Here is an 11967-nt window from a genome sequence, read left to right on the forward strand (position 1 = left end):
AAAAAAGATCTTGCTGTGATTTATGTCAAAGAGTGTTCTGCCTATGTTTTCCTCTAAGAGTTTTATAGTGTCTGGCCTTACATTTAGGTCTCAAATCCATTTTGAGTTTATTTTTGTGTATGGTGTTAGGGAGTGTTCTAATTTCATTCTTTTACATGTAGCTGTCCAATTTTCCCAGCATCACTTATTGAAGAGACTGTCTTTTCTCCATTGTATATCCTTGTCTCCTTTGTCATAGATTAGTTGACCATAAGTGCGTGGGTTTATCTCTGGGCTTTCTATCTTGTTCCATTGATCTATGTTTCTGTTTTTGCACCAGTACCATATTGTCTTGATTACTGTAGCTTTGTAGTATAGTCTGACGTCAGGGAGTCTGATTCCTCCAGCTCCGTTATTTTCCATCAAGACTGCTTTGGCTATTCACGGTCTTTTGTGTCTCCATACAAATTTTAAGATTTTTTTGTTCTAGTTGTCTGAAAAATGCCATTGGTAATTTGATAGGGATTGCATTGAATCTGTAGATTGCTTTGAGTAGTATAGTCATTTTCACAATATTAATTCTTCCAATCCAAGAACATGGTGTATCTCTCCATCTGTTGGTATCATCTTTAATTTCTTTCATCAGTGTCTTATAGTTTTCTGCATACAGGTCTTTTGTCTCCCTAGGTAGGTTTATTCCTAGGTATTTTATTCTTTTTGTTGCAATGGTAAATGGGAGTGTTTCTGTGCATTAATTTTGTATCCTGCAACTTTACCAAATTCATTGATTAGCTCTAGTAGTTTTCTGGTAGCATCTTTAGGATTCTCTATGTATAGTATCATGTCATCTGCAAACAGTGACAGTTTTACTTCTTCTTTTCCAATTTGTATTCCTTTTATTTCTTTTTCTTCTCTGATTGCCATGGCTAGGACTTCCAAAACTATGTTGAATAATAGTGGTGAGAGTGGACATCCTTGTCTTGTTCCTGATCTTAGAGGAAATGCTTTCAGTTTTTCACCATTGAGAATGATGTTTGCTGTGGGTTTGTTGTATATGGCCTTTATTATGTTGAGGTAGGTTCCCTCTATGCCCACTTTCTGGAGAATTTTTATCATAAATGGGTGTTGAATTTTGTCAAAAGCTTTTTCTGCACCTATTGAGATGATCATATGGTTTTTATTCTTCAATTTGTTAATATGGTGTATCACATTGATTGATTTGCATATATTGAAGAATCCTTGCATCCCTGGGATAAATCCCACTTGATCATGGTGTATGATCCTTTTAATGTGTTGTTGGATTCTGTTTGCTAGTATTTTGTTGAGGATTATTGCATCTCTGTTCATCAGTGACATTGGCCTGTAGTTTTCTTTCTTTGTGACATTTTTGTCTGGTTTTGGTATCAGGGTGATGGTGGCCTCATAGAATGAGTTTGGGAGTGTTCCTTCCTCTGCAATTTTTTGGAAGAGTTTGAGAAGGATGGGTGTTAGCTCTTCTCTAAATGTTTGCTAGAATTCACCTGTGAAGCCATCTGGTCCTGGACTTTTGTTTGTTGGAAGATTTTTAATCACAGTTTCAATTTCATTACTTGTGATTGGTCTGTTCATATTTTCTATTTCTTCCTGGTTCAGTCTCGGAAGGTTATACCTTTCTAAAACTTTGTCCATTTCTTCCAGGTTGTCCATTTAATGGCATAGAGTTGCTAGTAATAGTCTCTTAATATGCTTTGTATTTCTGCAGTGTCTGTTGTAACTTATCCTTTTTCATTTCTAATTTTATTGATTTGAGTCCTCTCCCTCTTTTTCTTGATGAGTCTGGCTAATGGTTTATCAATTTTGTTTATCTTCTCAAAGAACCAGCTTTTAGTTTTATTGATCTTTGCTATTGTTTTCTTTGTTTCTATTTCATGTATTTCTGCTCTGATCTTTATGATTTCTTTCCTTCTGCTAATTTTGGGTTTTGTTTGTTCTTCTTTCTCTAGCTCCTTTAGGTTAGATTGTTTATTTGAGATTTTTCTTGTTTCTTGAGGTAGGCTTGTATAGCTATAAACTTCCCTCTTAGAACTGCTTTTGTTGCATCGCATAGGTTTTGGATCGTCGTGTTTTTGTTGTCATTTGTCTCTAGGTATTCTTTGATTTCCTCTTTGATTTCTTCAGTGATCTCTTGGTTATTTAGTAACGTATTGTTTAGCCTCCATGTGTTTGTCTTTTTTACGTTTTTTTCCCTGTAATTCATTTCTAGTCTCATAGCGTTGTGGTCAGAAAAGATGCTTGATATGATTTCAATTTTCTTAAATTTACTGAGGCTTGATTTGTGACCCAAGATGTGATCTATCCTGGAGAATGTTCCGTGTGCACTTGAGAAGAAAGTGTAATCTGCTGTTTTTGGATGGAATGTCCTATAAATATCAATTAAATCTATCTGGTCTGTTGTGTCATTTAAAGCTTGTGTTTCCTTATTTATTTTCCTTTTGGATGATCTGTCCATTGGTGTAAGTGAGGTGTTAAAGTCCCCCACTATTATTGTGTTACTGTCAATTTCCTCTTTTATAGCTGTTTGCAGTTGCCTTATGTATTGAGGTGCTCCTATGTTGGGTGCATATATATTTATAATTGTTATATCTTCTTTTTGGATTGATCCCTTGATCATTATGTAGTGTCCTTCCTTGTCTCTTGTAATAGTCTTTATTTTAAAGTCTATTTTATCTGATATGAGTATAGCTACTCCAGCTTTCTTTTGGTTTCCATTTGCATGGAATATCTTTTTCCATCCCCTCACTTTCAGTCTCTGTGTGTCCCTAGGTCTGCAGTGGGTCTCTTGTAGACAGCATATATATGGGTCTTGTTTTTGTATCCATTCAGCAAGCCTGTGTCTTTTGGTTGGAGCAGTTAATCCATTCACGTTTAAGGTAATTATCGATATGTATGTTCCTATGACCATTTTCTTAATTGTTTTGGGTTTGTTTTTGTAGGTCCTTTTCTTCTCTTGTGTTTCCCACTTAGAGAAGTTCCTTTAGCATTTGTTGTAAAGGTGGTTTGGTGGTGCTGAATTCTCTTAGCTTTTGCTTGTCTGTAAAGCTTTTGATTTCTCCATTGAATCTGAATGAGGTCCTTGCCGGGTAGAGTAATCTTTGTTGTAGGTTCTTCCCTTTCAACACTTTAAGTATATCATGCCACTCCCTTCTGGCTTGTAGAGTTTCTGCTGAGAAATCAGCTGTTAACCTTATGGGCGTTCTCTTGTATGTTGTTATTTGTCGTTTTTCCTTTGCTGCTTTCAATAATTTTTCTTTGTCTTTAATTTTTGCCAATTTGATTACTATGTGTCTCAGCGTGTTTCTCCTTGGGTTTATCCTGTATGGGACTTGCTGCACTTCCTGGACTTGGGTGGCTATTTCCTTTCCCATGTTAGGGAAATTTTCGACTATAATCTCTTCAAATATTTTCTCTGGTCCTTTCTCTCTCTCTTCTCCTTCTTGGACCCCTATAATGTGAATGTTGTTGCGTTTAATGTTGTCCCAGAGGTCTCTTAGGCTGTCTTCATTTCTTTTCATTCTTTTTTCTTTATTCTGTTCCGCAGCAGTGAATTCCACCATCCTGTCTTCCAGGTCACTTATCCTTTCTTTTGCCTCAGTTATTCTGCTATTGCTTCCTTCTGGTGTAGTTTTCATTTCAGTTATTGTATTGTTCATCTCTGTTTGTTTGTTCTTTAATTCTTCTAGGTCTCTGTTAAACATTTCTTACATCTTCTCAATCTTTGCCTCCATTCTTTTTCTGAGGTCCTGGATCATCTTCACTATCATTATTCTGAATTCTTTTTCTGGAAGGTTGCCTATCTCCACTTCATTTAGTTGTTTTTCTGGGGTTTTATCTTGTTCCTTCATCTGGTACATAGCCTTCTGCCTTTTCATCTTGCCTATCTTTCTGTGAATGTGGTTTTTATTCCACGGGCTGCAGGATTGTGGTTCTCCTTGCTTCTGCTGTCTGCCCTCTCTCCCTTTCCTTTTCTTGGAACTTTGTTAACTGTGAAATAGAGGACAAATACATAAAAGTAAATAAACATACATGTACAATTTAATGAATAATCACTCTACCCAGATCAAGAAACAGAGTACTGCAATCATCTTTCCTCCCCTCCCCAATGTCCCTCACTGCTATGCTGGAGTCAAAACTCCCTCCCTCCTGTGGGTAGCCACTGCCTTGATTGCCATGATGATAATTGTCTTGCTTTTCTTTATATTTTATCATATATTTATACAGTGCTAAAAATGTAGTGTCATTTTGCCTGTTTTTGAACATTATATGGATAGAATCACAATGAATTCATTCATTTTAACTTTATATGAATGGAACCATACAATTTATCATTTTGTGTCTTGCTTCTTTTTCACAACATTATATTTGTAAAAGTCATCAGTGTTTTGAGGATACCTGTGCGTTGTTTATATTTATTTTTCTACTGTATTCCATTGCATGAATATACTGCAACGTATTTATCTGTATTCTACTGCTGTATTCTACTGTTGATGGACCTTTCAGTTGTTTTAAAATTTAGGATATTACTATTGTTACTAATGCTCTAGTACATATCTTTTGTTGCACATAACGAGTTTTTCTAAAGTTTATACATACAGATGGACTTGCTGAATCATAAGGTATGAACTTCAGCTCTATTAGAAAAGATCAACTTATTTTCAAAAGTGGTTGTAATGATTTACACTCCACCAGCAGGATAAAAGTTCTCATGACTCCACATTCTCTCCAACATTTGGTATAGTCAGACTTTTAATTATAAATTTCTCTCTGATATAGTAATCCCAAGTGTCTAGACCATGCCTGGCTTATAGTATGCATGCATTAAATATTTGTTGAATAAACTAATATTTCTTAATTTCCAAACGTGGGAGTTTTCTAATTATCTTTTTGTTATTAAAACTTAAATCCATTTAGTTGAAGAACACTTCCTGTTCAATATCAACCTTTGGAAATTTGTTGACATTTTTCTAATAGACAAGGTGTTTGCAATTGTTATGTATATGCATCATGGAAGAATATGTGTTTTGCTTTTGTTGGATGCAAGGTTTAGAGACACCCATTAGCACAAAGTTTAAAACAAATTTATAAATTGTTTATTAAAAACTTTTATATCCTAAGTGGTTTTTTTCTATACATATTACAAATTACTAAGAAGAGGTTTTTATAATCTTCCACTATGTTTGTGAATTTATTCTTCTGATAAATTTTTTGTAGTTCTGATAATTTTTGCTTTATATATTCTAGTGCTATGTTATAAGTATAATTTAAATTTTTGAATTGACATATTTTCCTGGTGAATTGAATGGTTTTCAGTATTGGGCAGTGTTTTTGTTCACTGATAATGCTTTTTGCCTTAAAGTCAATTTTGACTGATGTTAATATAGCTACACCAGCTTTCTTTTGAATGGGGTGCATATCTCCTTTTCCATTTCTCTACTTTCAACTTCCTAAGTTTCAAGTGTATTTCTGACAGATAGCATATAGTCACATTTTGTTTTGTTTTGCTTTTTTTCCATTTTGGCAGCCTTTGTCTTTTATCTAGTGCATTTAATGCAATTATATTTAATATTAATAATTTGGATTTAAACCAAATTTGTGGACTTATCTATTTCTCATTTCTATTGGGTTTTGCCTCCTATATTTTGGAGGATCTTTTATTATATATTTAACAATTTAGGATTGCTATGTCCTTTTGCTGAATTGACCACTTTATCATTATGAAATGGCCTTTCTTTATTCCTAGTAATATCCATTGCTGTAATATTTACTTAGTCTGATATTCATGGAGCCATTTCAGCTTTCGTAAGTGTTTGCATGGTATATATTTTCTATTTTTTTCTTTTGTCATATCTGTGCCTTTACATTTCAAGTAGGTTTCCTATAGACAGAATGTACTTGAGTCTTACTTCTTATATAACCTGACCATCTCTACCCTTTAATTGGGATGTCATTTATACTTATTATAATTATTAATAAGATTGGATTTCCATCTATCATCTTGCTATTTTGTTTCTATATGTCTCATCTGTTCTTTGTTTCTTTTTTCTTATTTCCATTCCAATGTTTAGACTAAGTGAATTTTAAAATGATTTTTTTACCTTGGCTTTTGGCATTTTAGTTCTTCCTCCTCTTTTCTCTTTGTTTTGTTTTGTTTTGTTTTTATTGCTTTAGAGCCGTTCTTTCCAACAGAATTTTCTGTGAAGATGGAGTTCTATGTCTGCATTGTCCAGTATGGTAACCACTAGCCACATATGACTATTTAAGACTTGAAATATAGCTAGTATGACTAAGGAACTGAATTTTTAATTTTTTTCTAATTTAAATTTTAATAGCCACATATGGTGAGTGGCTACTGTATTGGACAGTGCAGTTCAAGAGTTTACAATATACACCCTTATCTTGTCACAGTGCAAGAAACTTACAAAGACATACTTTCATTTCCTCCCTTATGTCCTTTGTGGTTTTGTTGTCACACTTATTACTTCTACATAAGCTAAAATCCCAAATGCACTTTAATTATTTTTACTTTAATCATTTATCTTTTTAAGAGATAAAATTTGAGAAAAATATTTTACCAAGTATTTATCATTTTTTGCACTCTCTATTCCTTTGTGTTGATCCAAATTTTTCATGTTGTTTTTTTCTGCCTGAAGAACTTCCTTTAACATTTCATCTTTTGTTTGTTTAAAATGGTCTTTAGTTGAGGTCTATCCCAATGAGGCTTTTTCTGTAAACCTACATCATTGGAAACGCCTCACGGAGTAACTGTGGTTTCCTTTACTCATAGAACTACCTGTTAGATCAGTGGGGAAGAACTACAAGACAGAGCTGCCAACTAAACTATGAAAAACCTAACAGTCAAACTTTTTTTTATCTTCAGTATTTGCATATCCCAACGATCTCTATGTACTGTTTTAGGGTGTGATGGTTTAGGAGTGAATACGATTTGAACCTAATACATTTTTAGAGGGTGTCAAATTCAGAAACAGGCAGATCCATCTCCTGACCCTAAACATGGTCCTAAAGTAAATTGCTTGAGGAAATTGGATCCCAAAGATTACAAGTGGGGAATTTTGAAGTATGTCCATATTCCACTGGCGATCAAAGAAGCCCAACTAAAAGAATTGTGGGCTGACTCACATGACAACTTCTTTTTGAAAAGGCTATTTTATCTTGAAGGTTATGAGTTTGGAGGAACTAAGGTGATTGGCAGTGGAAAGAATCAGAACATGTGAAATTCCTTAAAAATTTATTGACAAATAATTTTGCCTATGTTACACAAAATAGAATAAAAAACCCTTTACAGTTTGTACAGGGGAAAAAATGGTCTTTATTTCATCTTTATGTGTGACAGGTATTTTTCCTGCGTAAAAAATTCTAGGTCAACCTTGTCTTCTGCCTTGCTTAGCCGTTATAAGAAATCAGCTGTCATTATTTTCTTTGTTTTTCTGTAGTGGGGGATGGCAAACTTTCCTGTAAAGGTTCAGGTAGTCTTTTAGGTTTTGCAAGGCATATAGTCTCCATTGAAACTACTCAACTCTGCCAAGGTGGCACAGAAGCAGCCATAGCAAATACATAAATGAATGCATGCGCTGTATTCCAACTAAACTTTAGTTACAGAAACAAGAGGTGAGCCAGATTTGACCCATAGCCATAGTTTGCCAGTCCCTGCTCTATATGTAACTTGTCTTTTTTATCTAGCTGCTTTTAGAATATTTTCTTTATCCTTGGTTTTTAGAAGTTTGATTATTATGTGCCTTGGCATGGTTTTCTTTAAGCTTATTATGCCTGGATTTCATTGAGCTTTCAAACTTGGAATTTTTAGCCATTATTTCTTTAAATATTCGTATAGCCCCCAGTTCTTCTGAAACTTCAGTTACATGTATGTTAAACTGCTTGATATGTCTCACAGATCACTTTTACTCTGATCCTTTCTTTTTCAGTCTTTTTTTCCTCTGCTTCATTTTGAATAGTTTCTATCTCTATGTCTTCAAGCTCTCTAATCTTTTCTTCTATAGTCTATAATTTGCTATATTTCTCCTGTGAAAATTTTAAATTTTATTCATTTTTGAATTTTGATAATCCTCATTTTTTTCAATATTAAACTTTAAAATTTGTGCCAAATTGTCAAAGTCTTACTTTGACTCACAGTAATATTATACATATGTAAACTCAGCACAATTACAAAATAAAGTTGTTTACTTAAACAATATAGTTCTCCTCTAATAAAAATAGCTTCAAATAAAAGGTCTGACTTCACACTTTCATTGCTATTTCACTCTTTGGCCTCCATTGTCCAGAAACAGGCACATTTCAACTCATTTCTTTAATGGATATTTTGCAACAAGTTTCTGAATTTTTCCAATTCTTTCATATTTGTATAAATTCTTTCAAATACATTAAACAGTGATACTATTTCTTGCCTGTTTGGATGGATTTCATATGTGGACCCACTTTCTGGTTTATTTGCTATCAATTTCTCTGAAAACAAGACCTTCAAAGCAGTGCCCAAACCCTGAGTCTGAATGTTTTCCACAGTCGACATTTAAAACAAACAACGTAATCCATAATTTTGGGAACATTTCTATAATGCAGCCTAAAGTGTGCCTGTTTTTTTTTTAATCCTAAGGGGAAAAAGATGAATTCCATAAAGATGCAAAAGAAAAAAATTTGACTTTATGGAATATTTCCAAGAATAATTTTTGAATCTTGTTTTATGAACCTTAAACTTCATTTTCAGTGAATAGCTGGAAATCTGGGTGCCCAGAGAATGGTAGCACTTTAGATAAAGTCCTTAATTCTTTTAAGTAGAGAAAATACGTGTTCTTAGGCCTTCTTGGATATTCCCCTTCAGTCAGAATTCCATCAAACCCACTGGTGAAATTCTGTAATGTGTGTCCCCTTTCTTTTCCAAACAGGTATCTTGTAAAAGCTCTCTCACACTCAAACACACATTATTGCTTGCATGTAATCCAGATATGTCTGTAGTATGTCACTTCTTTTACACAGAGACCTTCTAGCCATCTGTGAAAAGTGTTCTCTTCACATTTCCCTTGACTAGAAGCCAAAATATTTAAATGTCTTTTATTGTCTGTGACTTGAAATTATTTTCTTCATAGATAATGATAGTCCCTATCTTCCAAGCATCTGGTCCATTCTAACTGTGTAATGCTTAGGATTAAGAACAATCTACATATTCATTGCCAGGGTACTATATGTCATCACCTTCACAGAGGTTGTCTAAGGAATCATCATACTTGGCCCACTGAAGAACAGTCTTCTGTGTTTCCTCATTTAGAGAGTCTTTCCAAACTCCATGTCACTGAGTTTGTTCATATTCTCAGTGAGCTTATTGGCATCTTCAGAATACCTGTATCTTGTGGATTTGATTTAAATTTAATTAAAACACTAAATTTTTAACATATTTAATTTTACATTTTTATTACTTCTTACACTGAACTTATTTGCTTTATCCTATAACATACACAAAACAGTTTCACAATACCAGTATTAGTACTAACAATAAAACTACAAAATGAAGTTTTAAGAGTTCTTTGCAGTTTGTTTTGTTCTTACAATATATCCCACTAAAGAAGGGCAAGGGGCTTCCCTGGTGGCGCAGCGGTTGAGAATCTGCCTGCCAATGCAGGGGACACGGGTTCGAGCCCTGGTCCGGGAAGATCCCACATGCCACGGAGCAACTGGGCCCGTGAGCCACAATTACTGAGCCTGCGCGTCTGGAGCCTGTGCTCCGCAACAAGGGAGGCCGCGATGGTGAGAGGCCCGCGCACCGCGATGAAGAATGGCCCCCACTTGCCACAGCGGGAGGAAGCCCTCGCACAGAGGCGAAGACCCAACACAGCCATAAGTAAATAAATAAATAAATAAATAAATAAATAAATAAATAAATAAAAATAAAAAAAATTAAAAAAAAATATATAAAGAAGGGCAAAGTCCTGTGTTCAGAAGTCATTTGAAATAAATCTTTCTTTTTGGTTATGTTAGCGATATCATACACATTTAGATTTATTTTGTTTGTTTTCAATTTTAGGGCTTGTCCTTTTTTTCTTTTTGGTTTAATTTATTTTTTGAATATGTAAAATAATTACTTGATTCTAAAGTCAAAAATAAACTCAGAGGAGTCTCCCTTCCACTCCTACCCCCGATCCCAGTTCCCCCTCCTCGCCTTCTATAAATAACCATTTTCATTAGTTTCTGGATTATCTTTCTAATGCTTCATTTTGTTCAAAGGGTAACTATCATATAACTTGTTCTGCACCTTTCCTCACACAATGTGACAATTATTCTATAGCAACATATAAAAATATTCTTCGTTATGTTTACAGCTTCATAGTATTCCATTATGTGTCATAGTTTAACTATTCAACTCCCCACTGTTGATAGTATTTGGGACATTTCTAGGTTTTTTGCCATTAAAAATAATGCCACACACATATATACAATGGAATATTGCTCAGCCATAAAAAGAAACGAAATTGAGTTATTTGTAGTGAGGTGGATAGACCTAGAGTCTGTCATACAGAGTGAAGTAAATCAGAAAGAGAAAAACAAATACCGTATGCTAACACATATATATGGAATCTGAAGAAAAAAAAAAAAAAGGTCATGAAGAACCTAGGGGCAAGACGGGAATAAAGACACAGACCTACTAGAGAATGGACTTGAGGATACGGGGAGGGGGAAGGGTAAGCTGGGACAACGTGAGAGAGCGGCATGGACATATATACACTACCAAACGTAAAATAGATAGCTAGTGGGAAGCAGCCGCATAGCACAGGGAGATCAGCTCTGTGCTTTGTGACTACCTAGAAGGGTGGGATAGGGAGGGTGGGAGGGAGGGAGACGCAAGAGGGAAGAGATATGGGGACATATATATATATATGTATAACTGATTCACTTTGTTGTAGAACGGAAGCTGGAGCACCATTGTGAAGCAATTATACTCCAATAAAGATGTTAAAAAAAATGCCACAATGACTAACCTTGTGCACATATTATTTCAAGTTTGTGCAGTGTACTTTGAGTATAGATTTCTAGAAAATGTGATTGCTGGGTTAAAGGGTGAATGCATCTATTTGTAATTTTGCTAGATAATACAAAATTCCCTATAAAATAGGTAACTAATAAGGATCTACTGTATAGTACAGGGAACTCTACTCAATACTCTGTAATGACCTATATGGAAAAGAATTTGAACAAAAAAAGAGTGGACATATGTATATGTAGAAATGATTCACTTTGCTATACAGCAGAAACTAACACAACATTGTAACTCAGCTATACTCCAATAAAAAATTAATTCAAAAAATACAAAATTCCCCTCCTTAAGGGCTGTATCATTCTACATTTCCACCAGTAGCATATCAATGTCTCTTTCCCTAGAGCTTTGGCAACAAATTGTTCTCTCAAACTACTGGATTTTTGCCAACACAGCAAGGAATTCTATCTCAGTGTAATGTAATTTGCTTTTCTTTCTTGAGTGAGTTAAGTGTGTTTCACTATTTTAAGGGCCACTTGCATGAATCTTTTAAAACTATCTGTCCATGTCTTGTGCTCATTTTTCTACTGGGCTTATGTCTTTTTATTTCTAGAAGATCTTTATATATTAGGGAGATTAACTTTTTCCTGTGATAGAGTTGTTAATATTTTGTCCAGTGAATTCTTTGTCTTTGGTCTTACAGTATTTGGGCCATGTAATTTTTAAAAATTATATGTAATAGAATTTATCAGTCTTTTATTGATTCTAGATTTTGAATCATATAAATGCTTTCCCCACTACCCCCATGGGAATACTATACAGAAATCTACACATTTTTTTTCTATAACTTGTATGGTTTCCATTTTTGTTATGTTTAATTAACTGATCCATTTGGAGTTTATCTAGGTGTGCAGTATAAGCTATAGATACAAGTTTATCTTTTTCCAAATGATGCC

At 34.3% G+C, this 11967-nt stretch overlaps 1 non-coding gene and 1 pseudogene across 1 annotated transcript; one reads left to right on the forward strand and one right to left on the reverse strand.

Moving 5' to 3' along the window:
- Positions 1-6711: 6711 nt before the first annotated feature.
- LOC114237648 (small nucleolar RNA SNORA18) lies at positions 6712-6840 on the forward strand. Its single transcript, XR_003623187.1, has one exon. It is a non-coding gene; the product is annotated as a small nucleolar RNA SNORA18 (small nucleolar RNA).
- A 1498-nt stretch (positions 6841-8338) lies between these two features.
- Positions 8339-9396, reverse strand: LOC103000830 (ERO1-like protein alpha; annotated as a pseudogene).
- Positions 9397-11967: the final 2571 nt, after the last annotated feature.

Source organism: Balaenoptera acutorostrata, chromosome 11 (assembly GCF_949987535.1).
Source record: "Balaenoptera acutorostrata chromosome 11, mBalAcu1.1, whole genome shotgun sequence".
Taxonomy (NCBI): domain Eukaryota; kingdom Metazoa; phylum Chordata; class Mammalia; order Artiodactyla; family Balaenopteridae; genus Balaenoptera; species Balaenoptera acutorostrata.